The 12818-nt window shown below is 42.7% G+C and overlaps 1 pseudogene across 1 annotated transcript; it reads right to left on the bottom strand.

Moving 5' to 3' along the window:
- Positions 1-10429: 10429 nt before the first annotated feature.
- Positions 10430-12601, bottom strand: LOC125533736 (pathogen-related protein-like; annotated as a pseudogene). The gene is made up of 4 exons (XR_015617048.1): positions 12098-12601; positions 11666-12014; positions 10968-11142; positions 10430-10721 (listed from the first exon to the last, which is right to left on the bottom strand). The product of XR_015617048.1 is annotated as a pathogen-related protein-like (transcript).
- Between the last annotated feature and the right edge of the window lie 217 nt (positions 12602-12818).

Here is a 12818-nt window from a genome sequence, read left to right as displayed (position 1 = left end):
TTGCATGGGACCTAAACATTCATCCATGGACACATATATGATTTTTCAACCCATTTTGGTGCATTGGAGCATGTGCATGTAGTTTAAATTTGAATTATGCACATTAAATTCCTAGAAACTCAAATAATGTATAAAAAGGCCAAATTAACCATGAATAATTTCAAATTGTAACAAGCCACTCCTATAGTTGCATGTTGCCTCTATAAAATAAATCAAGGCGGGAAGAGGCAACGTATGTCATTTCACACACAGAGATGACATGTTCCCTCTCGGAACCATGGGGCTTCTTGAGAGAAGCTCCAGTTTGTAAGAAGTTTATACTAAAACTTGTCCCAAATAAGACAAATTTTTTACCACAACATGTTGGTGCCATGTCATAACACCATGTCAAGTTTCATGATCTTAAGGCGAGCTTTGGATTTACAGGAGTTTTAAAACCAAGTTTCTCGATGTTTATGGCCGAGCCACGACGCCCGGATGTTTGAAATTCATTCTCATTTCTTGCATGTGACCTAAACATTCACTCAAGGACACATATATGATTTTAAACCCATTTTGGTGCACTGGAGCATGTGCCTGTAGTTCAAATTTGAATTATGCACATTAAATGCCTAGAGACTCAATTAATGTATAAAAAGGACCAAACGAACCCTGAATAATTCCAAATTTTAACACGACACTCCTATAGCTGTATGTTCACTGCAGATAAATGTTCTAGCAATTCAAACACCATCCTTTCCCACCGTAACCCTGTTTTGTCTTTGAAATCAGAATGAAATAATCAAGTATACAACAAACAATTTATTAGCGAGAATCATGTGCGATGGAGTATAAAATGTCTTGGGGCACCCTCATGTATGGCTTACGTGGGAAGCTTCATCGGCTATAGTCCCCCGCCATCGCGTCAACCACACTTGCGCACTAGTTTTTCGCTGCACCGAACAATTTTTTGGGAACTGCGGAAATATCTAGCTCCTCGCCCCTCCCCTGACCAAAAGCCACATTTCCGATGTTTCCTCCTTACTTTCCAAGTTCAAACCTTCATTACTTGCTTGCAGCTCCGCCTGGTCGCGGCGATGCTCCTTCCTATTGTGCGGCCTCGTCAATATACTCAGGTAATGCACACCCCACCCCCATCCTCCTCCTCCTTCTCCATCTCACATGCCCCGACCGCCCGACGCGATACCTTCCACCCAAATCACTGCCTCATCCTCCAAATAAGCGCTAGCCATAGCCATTTTGCATGTAGTATAGCCAGGAGCTCAAGGAGCATCTGGCAGCGGAGAAGCAAATCATGGCCACATGAGTGGATAAGGTCATGATAACTGCCATGTGTGTCGACCGCCAGATCTTGGAGGAGCACCTCACCGTCAAGGCCACCGTCGACGCCTCACGCGTGGATGCTGATGTCTAATACACAACATTCTTCTTGTAGACGTTGTTGGGCCTCCAAGTGTAGAGGTTTGTAGAACAGTAGCAAATTTCCCTCAAGTGGATGACCTAAGGTTTATCAATCCGTAGGAGGCGTGATACGTCTCCGTCGTATCTATAATTTTTGATTGTTCCATGCCAATATTATTCAACTTTCATATACTTTTTGGAAATTTTTTATATTATTTTTGGGACTAACATATTGATCCAGTGCCCAGTGCCAGTTCCTATCTGTTGCATGTTTTTTGTTTCGCAGAATATCCATATCAAACGGAGTCCAAACGGGATAAAAACGGACGGAGCTTATTTTTGGAAAATATGGAAATTCGGAAGGAAAATCAACGCGAACCAGTGCTCGAGGTGGTCACGAGGCAGGGGGGCGCCCCCCCTTAGGGCGCACCCCTACCCTCGTGAGCCCACCGTAAGGCAGTTGACGCTCTTCTTTTGCCGCAAGAAAGCTAATATTCGGGAAAAAAAATCAAGGCGAAGGTTTCAAGCCAATCGGAGTTACGAATCTCCATATATATACGAAACGGTGAAACAGAGCCAGAACAGAATGCAGAACCAGAGAGAAACAGAGAGATAGATCCAATATCGGAGGGGCTCTCACCCCTCCCATGCCATGGAGGCCAAGGACCAGAGGGGAAACCCTTCTCCCATCTAGGGAGGAGGTCAAGGAAGAAGAGGAAGAAGGGGGCCCCTCTCCCCCTCTCCTCCGGTGGCGCTGGAACGCCGCCGTGGCCATCATCATCATCACCGCGATCTTCACCAACACCTCCGCCATCTTCACCAACATCTCCATCACCTTCCCCCCTCTATCTACAGCGGTCCACTTTCCCGCAACCCGCTGTACCCTCTACTTGAACATGGTGCTTTATGCTTCATATTATTATCCAATGATGTATTGCCATCCTATGATGTCTGAGTAGATTTTCGTTGTCCTATCGGTGATTGATGAATTGCTATGATTGATTTAATTTGCTTGTGGTTATGTTGCTGTCCTTTGGTGCCCATCATATGATTGCGTGCGTGGATCACACCCTAGGGTTAGTTTGTATGTTGATAGGACTATGTATTGGAGGGCAAGAGTGACAGAAGCTTCAACCTAGCATAGAAATTGATGCATACGGGATTGAAGGGGGACCAATTTATCTTAATGATATGGTTGGGTTTTACCTTAATGAACATTAGTAGTTGCGGATGCTTGCTAATAGTTCCAATCATAAGTGCATGGAATTCCAAGTAAGGGATGACATGCTAGCAGTGGCCTCTCCCACATAATACTTGCTATCGGTCTAGTAAAGTAGTCAATTGCTTAGGGGCAATTTCGCAACTCCTACCACCACTTTTCCACACTCGCTATATTTACTTTATTGTTTCTTTATCTAAACAGCCCCTACTTTTTATTTCCGTTCTCTTTATTATCTTGCAAACCTATCCAACAACACCTACAAAGTACTTCTAGTTTCATACTTGTTCTAGGTAAAGCGAACGTCAAGCGTGCGTAGGGTTGTATCGGTGGTCGATAGAACTTGAGGGAATATTTGTTCTACCTTTAGCTCCTCGTTGGGTTCGACACTCTTACTTATCGAAAACTATTGCGATCCCCTATACTTGTGGGTTATCAAGACCTTTTTCTGGCGCCGTTGTCGGGGAGCAATAGCGTGGGGTGAATATTCTCGTGTGTGCTTGTTTGCTTTATCACTAAGTAATTTTTATTTGTTGTTCTTAGTTGTTTTCTATCTTTAGTTATGGGTAGGAAACGCAAAATACCAAAAAAATTAGTTGTACCTACTGAACCAATGGTTGAAGAACCACTCAAAATCTATCACACTGCTGAAGCTTTTTACTTGGATCATCTTCGATCCCTTTGTGCTCGTGCCGAAACCCCAACTAGCTTAGTTGAGGGCAAATCTTTAGATGAGCATGCTTGTTATGTGCGACACCGTATATCTGAAAAAGGGAAACTATTATGGGGTCAAATTCAACGTTTGCAATGCTATGCTTGGAATTTATGTGAAATATATGATTTTACTTGTTGTTCTGAAAACCCTAAGAAACACCTTCCCTATCAATGTGAGTTTAGTGATAATGGAATCGTATCTTCATATGCTAAGGGTGTTTATAATTACTATGATGTTCAACAAATTGAAGAATTTGTTGCTTTTAAGGGTGCTCTTGAAATTGCTTCTTTTATTGAAAAGTATGATGCTACTCTTCACAAATCTGAAATTTTTGCCATACTTGAATATTGTTATGAGAATTATGCTTCTAATGCTTATGTTAAACTATATATTGAGGACTACTCCGCTGTCCAAGAAGAGACTAATATTTTGCAGGAGTCTATGGAAGAAGAAGTTGATGAAACTGTGAGCTCATTGGATGAAAAAGATGAGGAGGAGAGCGAAGAACAAAAGGGGGAAGAGCGGATTGATCACCCGTGCCCACCTTCTAATGAGAGTAACTCTTCAACCCATACATTGTTTAATTTCCCTTCGTGCTTACCGAAGGATTATTGCTATGATGACTGTTATGATCCCATTGATTCCCTTGAAATATCCCTTTTCGATGATGCTTGCTATGCTTGTGGCCAAGATGCCAATATGAATTATGCTTATGGAGATGAACTTGCTATAGTTCCTTATGTTAAACATGAAATTGTTGCTATTGCACCCACACATGATAGTCCTATTATCTTTTTGAATTCTCCCGACTACACTATATCGGAGAAGTTTGCTCTTATTAAGGAATATATTGATGGGTTGCCTTTTACCGTTGCACATGATGATTTTGATGAATATAATATGCATGTGCTTGCTGCTCCTACTTGCAATTATTATGATAGAGTAACTATATCTCCACCTCTCTATGTTTCCAATATGATAAAATTGCAAGAAACTATTTATACTATGCATTGGCCTTTACTTTGTGTGCATGAATTGTTCTTTTATGACATGCCGATGCATAGGAAGAGAGTTAGACTTCGTCATTACATGATATATGTTACCTTGTGCTCATCACTAAATTACAAATCATTGTTAATTAAAATTGGCTTTGATATACCTTGGGATCCGGGTGGATCCATTACTTGAGCACTATATGCCTAGCTTAATGGCTTTAAAGAAAGCGCTGCCAGGGAGACAACCCGGAAGTTTTAGAGAGTCATTTATTTCTGTTGAGTGCTTTCATATAGTTTAAAAACAACAAAAATAAAGAGGGGAACCCAAAACTTTTTCAAAAAGAAAAGCGAAAGTGAGAAAGACGAGCATTGTTGATGTGGGAGCTAGCCTTGAACTTTGTTCATGCTCACAGAAACTTTGTGAATCTTGATTACAGAAACTTTTCAACAAAAATAATTATACCTTTGTACAATTCCATTGTATTATAAAAATAATGTGCCAAGGTTTGCCTTTAGGATGTTTACATTTGCTTGATGGTTTGTACGGTGCAGGACAGAAACTTTGGCTGTAGTGCGTGATTTTACATTTTTAGCTGGAACGTCAAATGGTTCTGATTCTTTTTGCAATGTCTTCCTGTACAAATTTTTTATTTTTCCTAATTTTGGTAGAATTGTTCAAGTATCATAAGTATGGTGAATGTTCAGATTGCTACAGACTGTTCTGTTTTAGACAGATTCTGTTTTTGATGCATAGTTTGCTTGTTTTGATGAAACTATCAATTTATATTAGTGTATTAAGCCATGAAAAAGTTATACTACAGTATACATAATGCAAAAACAAAATATGAATTGGTTTGCAACAGTACTTAAAGTAGTGATTTGCTTTATTATACTAACGGATCTTACCGAGTTTTCTGTTGAAGTTTTGTGTGGATGAAGTGTTCGATGATTGAGGAGGTCTCGATGTGAGAAGAAGGAAGAGAGGCAAGAGCTCAAGCTTGGGGATGCCCGAGGCACCCCAAGTAAATATTCAAGGAGACTCAAGCGTCTAAGCTTGGGGATGCTAGGGAGGCATCCCCTCTTTCTTCAACAAGTATCGGTATGTTTTCGGATTCGTTTCGTTCATGCGATATGTGCAAGTCTTGGAGCGTCTTTTGCATTTAGGTTTTTACTTTTATTTTATGCACCATGCTGGTATGATATAGTCCTTGGTTGATCTATAGAATGCTCTATGCACTTCACTTATATCTTTTGAAGTATGGCTTTATAGAATGCTTCATGTGCTTCACTTATATCATTTGAAGTTTGGATTGCCTGTTTCTCTTCACTTAGACAACTGCCATTTGTAGAATGCTCTTTTGCTTCGCTTATACTTGTTAGAGCTTGGGCACATCTTTTGTAGAAAGAATTAAACTCTCTTGCTTCACTTATATTTATTTAGAGAGATGACAGGAACTGGTCATTCACATGGATAGTCATAAAATCCTACATAAACTTGTAGATCACTGAATATGATATGTTTGATTCCTTGAAATAGTTTTGCGATATAAAGATGGTGATATTAGAGTCATGCTAGCTGAGTAATTGTGAAATTGAGAAATACTTGTGTTGAGGTTTGCAAGTCCCGTAGCATGCACGTATGGTGAACCGTTATGTAACGAAGTCGGAGCATGAGGTGTTTATTGATTGCCTTCCTTATGAGTGGCGGTCGGGGACGAGCGATGGTCTTTTCCTACCAATCTATCCCCCTAGGAGCATGCGCGTAGTACTTTGCTTCGATGACTAATAGATTTTTGCAATAAGTATGTGAGTTCTTTATGACTAATGTTGAGTCCATGGATTATACGCACTCTCACCCTTCCATCATTGCTAGCCTCTTCGATACCGTGCATTGCCCTTTCTCACCTCGAGAGTTGGTGCAAACTTCGCCGGTGCATCCAAACCCCATGATACGATACGCTCTGTCACACATAAGACTCATTATATCTTCCTCAAAACAGCCATCATACCTACCTATTATGGCATTTCCATAGCCATTCCGAGATATATTGCCATGCAACTTTCCACCATCCAGTTTATCATGGCACATCCATCATTGTCATATTTCTTAGCATGATCATGTAGTTGACATAGTATTTGTGGCAAAGCCACCGTTCATAATTTTTCATACTTGTCACTCTTGATTCATTGCATATCCCGGTACACCGCTGGAGGCATTCATATAGAGTCATACTTTGTTCTAGTATTGAGTTGTAATCATTGAGTTGTAAATAAATAGAAGTGTGATGATCATCATTAATAGAGAATTGTCCCCCAAAGAGAGAAAGGCCAAATAAAAAAAGAGAAAGGCCAAAAAAGAAAGGCCAAATAAAAAAAGAAAAAAAGAAAGGCCAAATAAAAAAAGAAAATAAATAAAAATAGGCAATGTTACTATCCTTTTACCACACTTGTGCTTCAAAGTAGCACCATGTTCTTCATATAGAGAGTCTCTTGAGTTATCACTTTCATATACTAGTCGGAATTTTCATTATAGAACTTGGCTTGTATATTCCAACAATGGACTTCCTCAAATGCCCTAGGTCTTCATGAGCAAGCAAGTTGGATGCACACCCACTTAGTTTCAGTTTGAGCTTTCATATACTTATAGCTCTAGTGCATCCGTTGCATGGCAATCCCTACTCCTCACATTGATATCTATTGATAGGCATCTCCATAGCCCGTTGATACGCCTAGTTGATGTGAGGCTTTCTCCTTTTTGTCTTCTCCACATAACCCCCATCATCATATTCCATTCCACCTATAGTGCTATGTCCATGGCTCACGCTCATGTATTGCGTGAAAATTGAAAAGGTTTGAGAAACGTCAAAAGTTTGAAACAATTGCTTGGCTTGTCATCGGGGTTGTGCATGATGTGAATGCTTTGTGTGGTGAAGATGGAGCATAGCCAGACTATATGATTTTGTAGGGATGAACTTTCTTTGGCTATGTTATTTCAATAAGACATAATTGCTTGGTTGGTATGCTTGAAGTATTATTGTTTTTATGTCAAATGATAGACTATTGCTTTGAATCACTCGTGTCTTAATATTCATGCCATGATTAGACATATGATCAAGATTATGGTAGGTAGCATTCCACATTAAAAATTATCTTTTTTATCATTTACCTACTCGAGGACGAGTAGGAATTAAGCTTGGGGATGCTGATACGTCTCTGTCGTATCTACAATTTTTGATTGTTCCATGCCAATATTATTCAACTTTCATATACTTTTTGGCAATTTTTTATATTATTTTTGAGACTAACATATTGATTTAGTGCCCAGTGCCAGTTCCTGTCTATTGCATGTTTTTGGTTTCGCAGAATATCCATATCAAACGGAGTCCAAACGGGATAAAAACGGACGGAGCTTATTTTTGGAAATATGGAAAATTCGAAAGGAAAATCAACGTGAACCAGTGCTCGAGGTGGTCACGAGGCAGGGGGGCGCCCCCCCTTAGGGCGCGCCCCTACCCTCGTGAGCCCACCGTAAGGCGGTTGACGCTCTTCTTTTGCCGCAAGAAAGTTAATATTCGGAAAAAAAATCAAGACAAAGGTTTCAGGCCAATCGGAGTTACGGATCTCCATATATATACGAAACGGTGAAACAGAGCCAGAACAGAACGCAGAATCAGAGAGAAACAGAGAGATAGATCCAATCTCGGAGGGGCTCTCGCCCCTCCCATGCCATGGAGGCCAAGGACCAGAGGGGAAACCCTTCTCCCATCTAGGGAGGAGGTCAAGGAAGAAGAGGAAGAAGGGGGCCCCTCTCCCGCTCTCCTCCGGTGGCACCGGAACGCCGCCGTGGCCATCATCATCATCACCGCGATCTTCACCAACACCTCCGCCATCTTCACCAACATCTCCATCACCTTCCCCCCTCTATCTATAGCTGTCCACTCTCCCGCAACCCCTTGTACCCTCTACTTGAACATGGTGCTTTATGCTTCATATTATTATCCAATGATGTGTTGCCATCCTATGATGTCTGAGTAGATTTTCGTTGTCCTATCGGTGATTGATGAATTGCTATGGTTGATTTAATTTTCTTGTGGTTATGTTGTTGTTCTTTGGTGCCCATCATATGATTGCGCACGTGGATCACACCCTAGGGTTAGTTTGTATGTTGATAGGACTATGAATTGGAGGGCAAGAGTGACAGAAGCTTCAACCTAGCATAGAAATTGATGCATACGGGATTGAAGGGGGACCAATTTATCTTAATGCTATGGTTGGGTTTTACCTTAATGAACATTAGTAGTTGTGGATGCTTGCTAATAGTTCCAATCATAAGTGCATAGAATTCCAAGTAAGGGATGCCATGCTAGCAGTGGCCTCTCCCACATAATACTTGCTATCGGTCTAGTAAAGTAGTCAATTGCTTAGGGGCAATTTCGCAACTCCTACCACCATTTTTCCACACTCGCTATATTTACTTTATTGTTTCTTTATCTAAACAGCCCCTACTTTTTATTTACGTACTCTTTATTATCTTGCAAACCTATCCAACAACACCTATAAAGTACTTCTAGTTTCATACTTGTTCTAGGTAAAGCGAACGTCAAGCGTGCGTAGGGTTGTATCGGTGGTCGATAGAACTTGAGGGAATATTTGTTCTACCTTTAGCTCCTCGTTGGGTTCGACACTCTTATCGAAAACTGTTGCGATCCCCTATACTTGTGGGTTATCAAGACGTAGGATGAAGATGGTCTCTCTCAAGTAACCCTGCAACCAAATAACAAAGAGTCTCTTGTGTCCCCAACACACCCAAAACAATGGTAGATTGTATAGGTGCACTAGTTTGGCGAGGAGATGGTGATACAAGTGCAATATGGATGGTAGATAAAGGTTTTTGCAATTTGAAAATATAAAACAGCAAGGTAACTAATGGTAAAAGTGAGCGTAAACGGCATTGCAATGCTAGGAAACAAGGTCTAGGGTTCATACTTTCATTAGTGCAAGTTCTCTCAACAATAATAACATAATTGGATCACATAACTATCCCTCAACATGCAACAAAGAGTCACTCCAAAGTCACTAAGAGCGGAGAACAAACAAAAAGATTATAGTAGGGTACGAAACAACCTCAAAGTTATTCTTTCCAATCAATCCGTTGGGCTATTCCTATAAGTGTCACAAACAGCCCTAGAGTTCGTACTAGAATAACACCTTAAGACACAAATCAACCAAAACCCTAATGTCACCTAGATACTCCAATGTCACCTAGATACTCCAATGTCACCTCAAGTATCCGTGGGTATGATTATACGATATGCATCACACAATCTCAAATTCATCTATTCAACCAACACATAGAACCTCAAAGAGTGCCCCAAAGATTCTACCGGAGAGTCAAGACGAAAACGTGTGGCAACCCCTATGCATAGATTCCCAAGGTCATGGAACCCGCAAGTTGATCACCAAAACATACATCAAGTGGATCAATAGAATATCCGATTGTCACCACGGGTATCCCACGCAAGACATACATCAAGTGTTCTCAAATCCTTAAAGACTCAATCCGATAAGAGGGGAGAAACATCATAAGATCCAACTATAATAGTAAAGCTCGCGATACATCAAGATCGTATCACCTCAAGAACACGATAGAGAGAGATCAAACACATAGCTACTGGTACATACCCTCAGCCCCGAGGGAAAACTACTCCCTCCTCGTCATAGAGAGCACCGAGATGATGAAGATAGCCACCGGAGAGGGATTGCCCCCCTCCGGCAGGGTGCCGGAACGGGCCTAGATTGGTTTTCGATGGCTACGGAGGCTTCCACTACTAGGAAAAAGGCTACTAGCAGCGCAGGTACCCACGCTACTAGTATCGCGCTACAGCTAATAGTTAGTAATAGCGTGGGTTGAACCCGCGCTATTACTAACAAAGTTAGTAGTAGCACGTTTCCACCCACGCTACTACTATTATGAACCCATGCTACTACTAATGAAATAGTAGTAGCGCGTCTATAATACCAACGCCACTTCTAACGAATTAGGAATTAAAAAAATCGACAAATTCCATTTTATGTATACAGTTCAAGAAAACACAATAGTGATGGAAATGTCGTTATTCCTGATTATACTATTACACTGTTGCCGTATCTACTATCATACAGTTCCTCATTCTAACATCCATGGACCACACCTGTTGCATCCAAATGGAAGAAACAAATAAAATCATCACCATATATATACATCCACCATACACTACAGGCATGACATAAGATGGCAGATTAGAAGAAGCAAGCATCATACATACGCCGCCGCCTTCTTCGGCATGCTCTTGGCTCTGATGGGGCCTGCCTTCCAGTTGGCCTGGTGCTTGCCAAAGTTGCTCGCTCATCACTGCACCAACCAAACAGAGAACAAAGCTCAATTTCCAACAAACAGAGAAGGAACCGATCTGCATCAGTGATTCTTGCAAATGAATCTGCATGTCTCATTTTTGACATGCCAAACAATGAATGATGCAGATTCATTTGTCTGTGCGTACAAGTGCAAAGTCAAGTTTGCTGAGTTACTAGTGTCACCTACTATCTATGTTTTCAAAACAGGCATGTTGATATCCATAAAGAAGGTGTGCTGTAGTACCTACAGTGGGCTCTCCCCAGGATGGATTGGATTCTTAATAGGAACAGTATTAGGAACTAGCTCACAGCTGAGAGATAGAGAGAGAGAGATTGAACTTTTGCGGGGAGTCATGGTGGTAGGAGTAGATGACCGAACCGTCGAGGCTGATGTTGATGCCCCCCACGGAGCGCTACTGCTGCATCCAAATCAAACAAAAAAATTATACACTGTCGGTGATGATCCAACTTTAGGAAGTAAGGCACATGATACACCTACAGCAGTAAAATTAACCGACTGAATCAAGTCAAGTTGTGTGTGTTGTTTCTACTGTGTCCAACTCCAAATCTACATTAGGAACTGATCAGGATTGGTGATGCTTAGAAATGGATGAATCTGCACGTCTCAGTTTTGGCATGCCAAACAAAGAGTGATGCATATATTCATTCGTCTGAACGTACGAGTGCAAAGTCAAGTCTGCTGCAATTACTAGTGGCTCTCCCTAATCAGAATGGATTGGGTTCCTATGCCTAATCAGCTTGGCATTTCCGCAAGTGTCAAATTTTCCTACTGTCTCCAATCACAGGAAATATCAAACTTTTCTCCTCTCATCTCGTCTCTGAAGAAAGGTTCAGTTTTATTGACTTGTCCTCTCTAATGTTTCTGTAGCAAACAAATTTGATGACCCATGAGCGAAGCGAAAGGAAGAGGGGAGTGAGTACCTTGGCTCGACGACTGCGCGACGGAGCTGCATCTCCACGGCCTCCGGTGCCGGTGCCGATGCCGTGGTTGTGGGGGTGGATCCAGAGCTCGCTTGCTTGGACAGGGAGCAGAGGAAGGGCGGCGTCCTCCCGAGAGAGAGAGAGAGAGAGAGAGAGAGCCTGAAGACAATACTAGCTAGTGACAAGCATGTTTCGTCGATTCTGTCGCGCTTCAGTCTCCTCTCATCACAGGGCAACTTGAAGCCGACGCAGCAGAAGCAGAAGTAGCAGGCGCAGACAAGAAGTTTGCGAGGAAGTTGCCACGCTCGTAGAAGAACTCTGCCTTCTCCACCTTGGTGTCTTCATCGACCTATATATCATCACAGGGTTGCAGGTCACTTATCTTTGAACAAAACCAATAATACACCATTAATTACTGTCAAATGAACTTACGTGGAAGACACGGACGTCGAAGAACTCAACGCGGTGGCCGTGCGGAGGGTGGCCCTTGAACGGGCCCTCCATGTAGCCCCAGCCGGAACTTGAAGACACCCATGGGCGGGCCGCTGTACACGTCCAGCACCTCGATGGCGAAGCCCCAGGGGAACGCCGTGAGGAACGTGGTCGTGGCTGACTACAGCGACTCCGCGTCCGGGTCATAGATGCGGTGCTCCGGCGGCAGCGTGGTCGCCAGGAACGCGTTGTAGCCGCCCATGGCCGTCACCCCCTCACTCCTGGTCTCCCTCCTCACCTGCTGGGTCGCGCCATGGCCGGTGTTGGCGCAGGCCGGAGAAGGGCGGATCTGGGCGCCTGGTCTCCCTCCTCTGCTGCTCCATGGGGGACGGGGGAGGCGAGGTCGCGGAAGAAGGGCGACTGGCGCGCCCTGCAGCCGCGGGAGGAGGAGGGGATCTAGATCGGAGGTGGATTTTTTTAGACGGGGGTGGGTGGAGTGGGACGACGGTTGGTGGGGTGGGATGGATCGGGCCGGGGTGAACACGCTTAGTAGTAGCGTGGGGTCTTACTTTCAAAAAAAAAAGTAGTGTGGGGTTTTAGCTGCGCTACTACTACTTATTTAGTAGTAGCGCCGATTTTATACCCTTCGCTATTACTATGGCCTATTCCGGGGACATTGTTGGAGACCATTTAATAGCAGCGCGGGTTTATACCCCTCGCT

This window comes from Triticum urartu, chromosome 2A, assembly GCF_056163025.1.
Source record: "Triticum urartu cultivar PI428250 chromosome 2A, HENAU_Tu73, whole genome shotgun sequence".
NCBI classification, from domain to species: domain Eukaryota; kingdom Viridiplantae; phylum Streptophyta; class Magnoliopsida; order Poales; family Poaceae; genus Triticum; species Triticum urartu.
The sequence above is the reverse complement of the archived record's forward strand: the minus strand, read 5'-3'. Positions and strand labels throughout refer to the sequence as shown.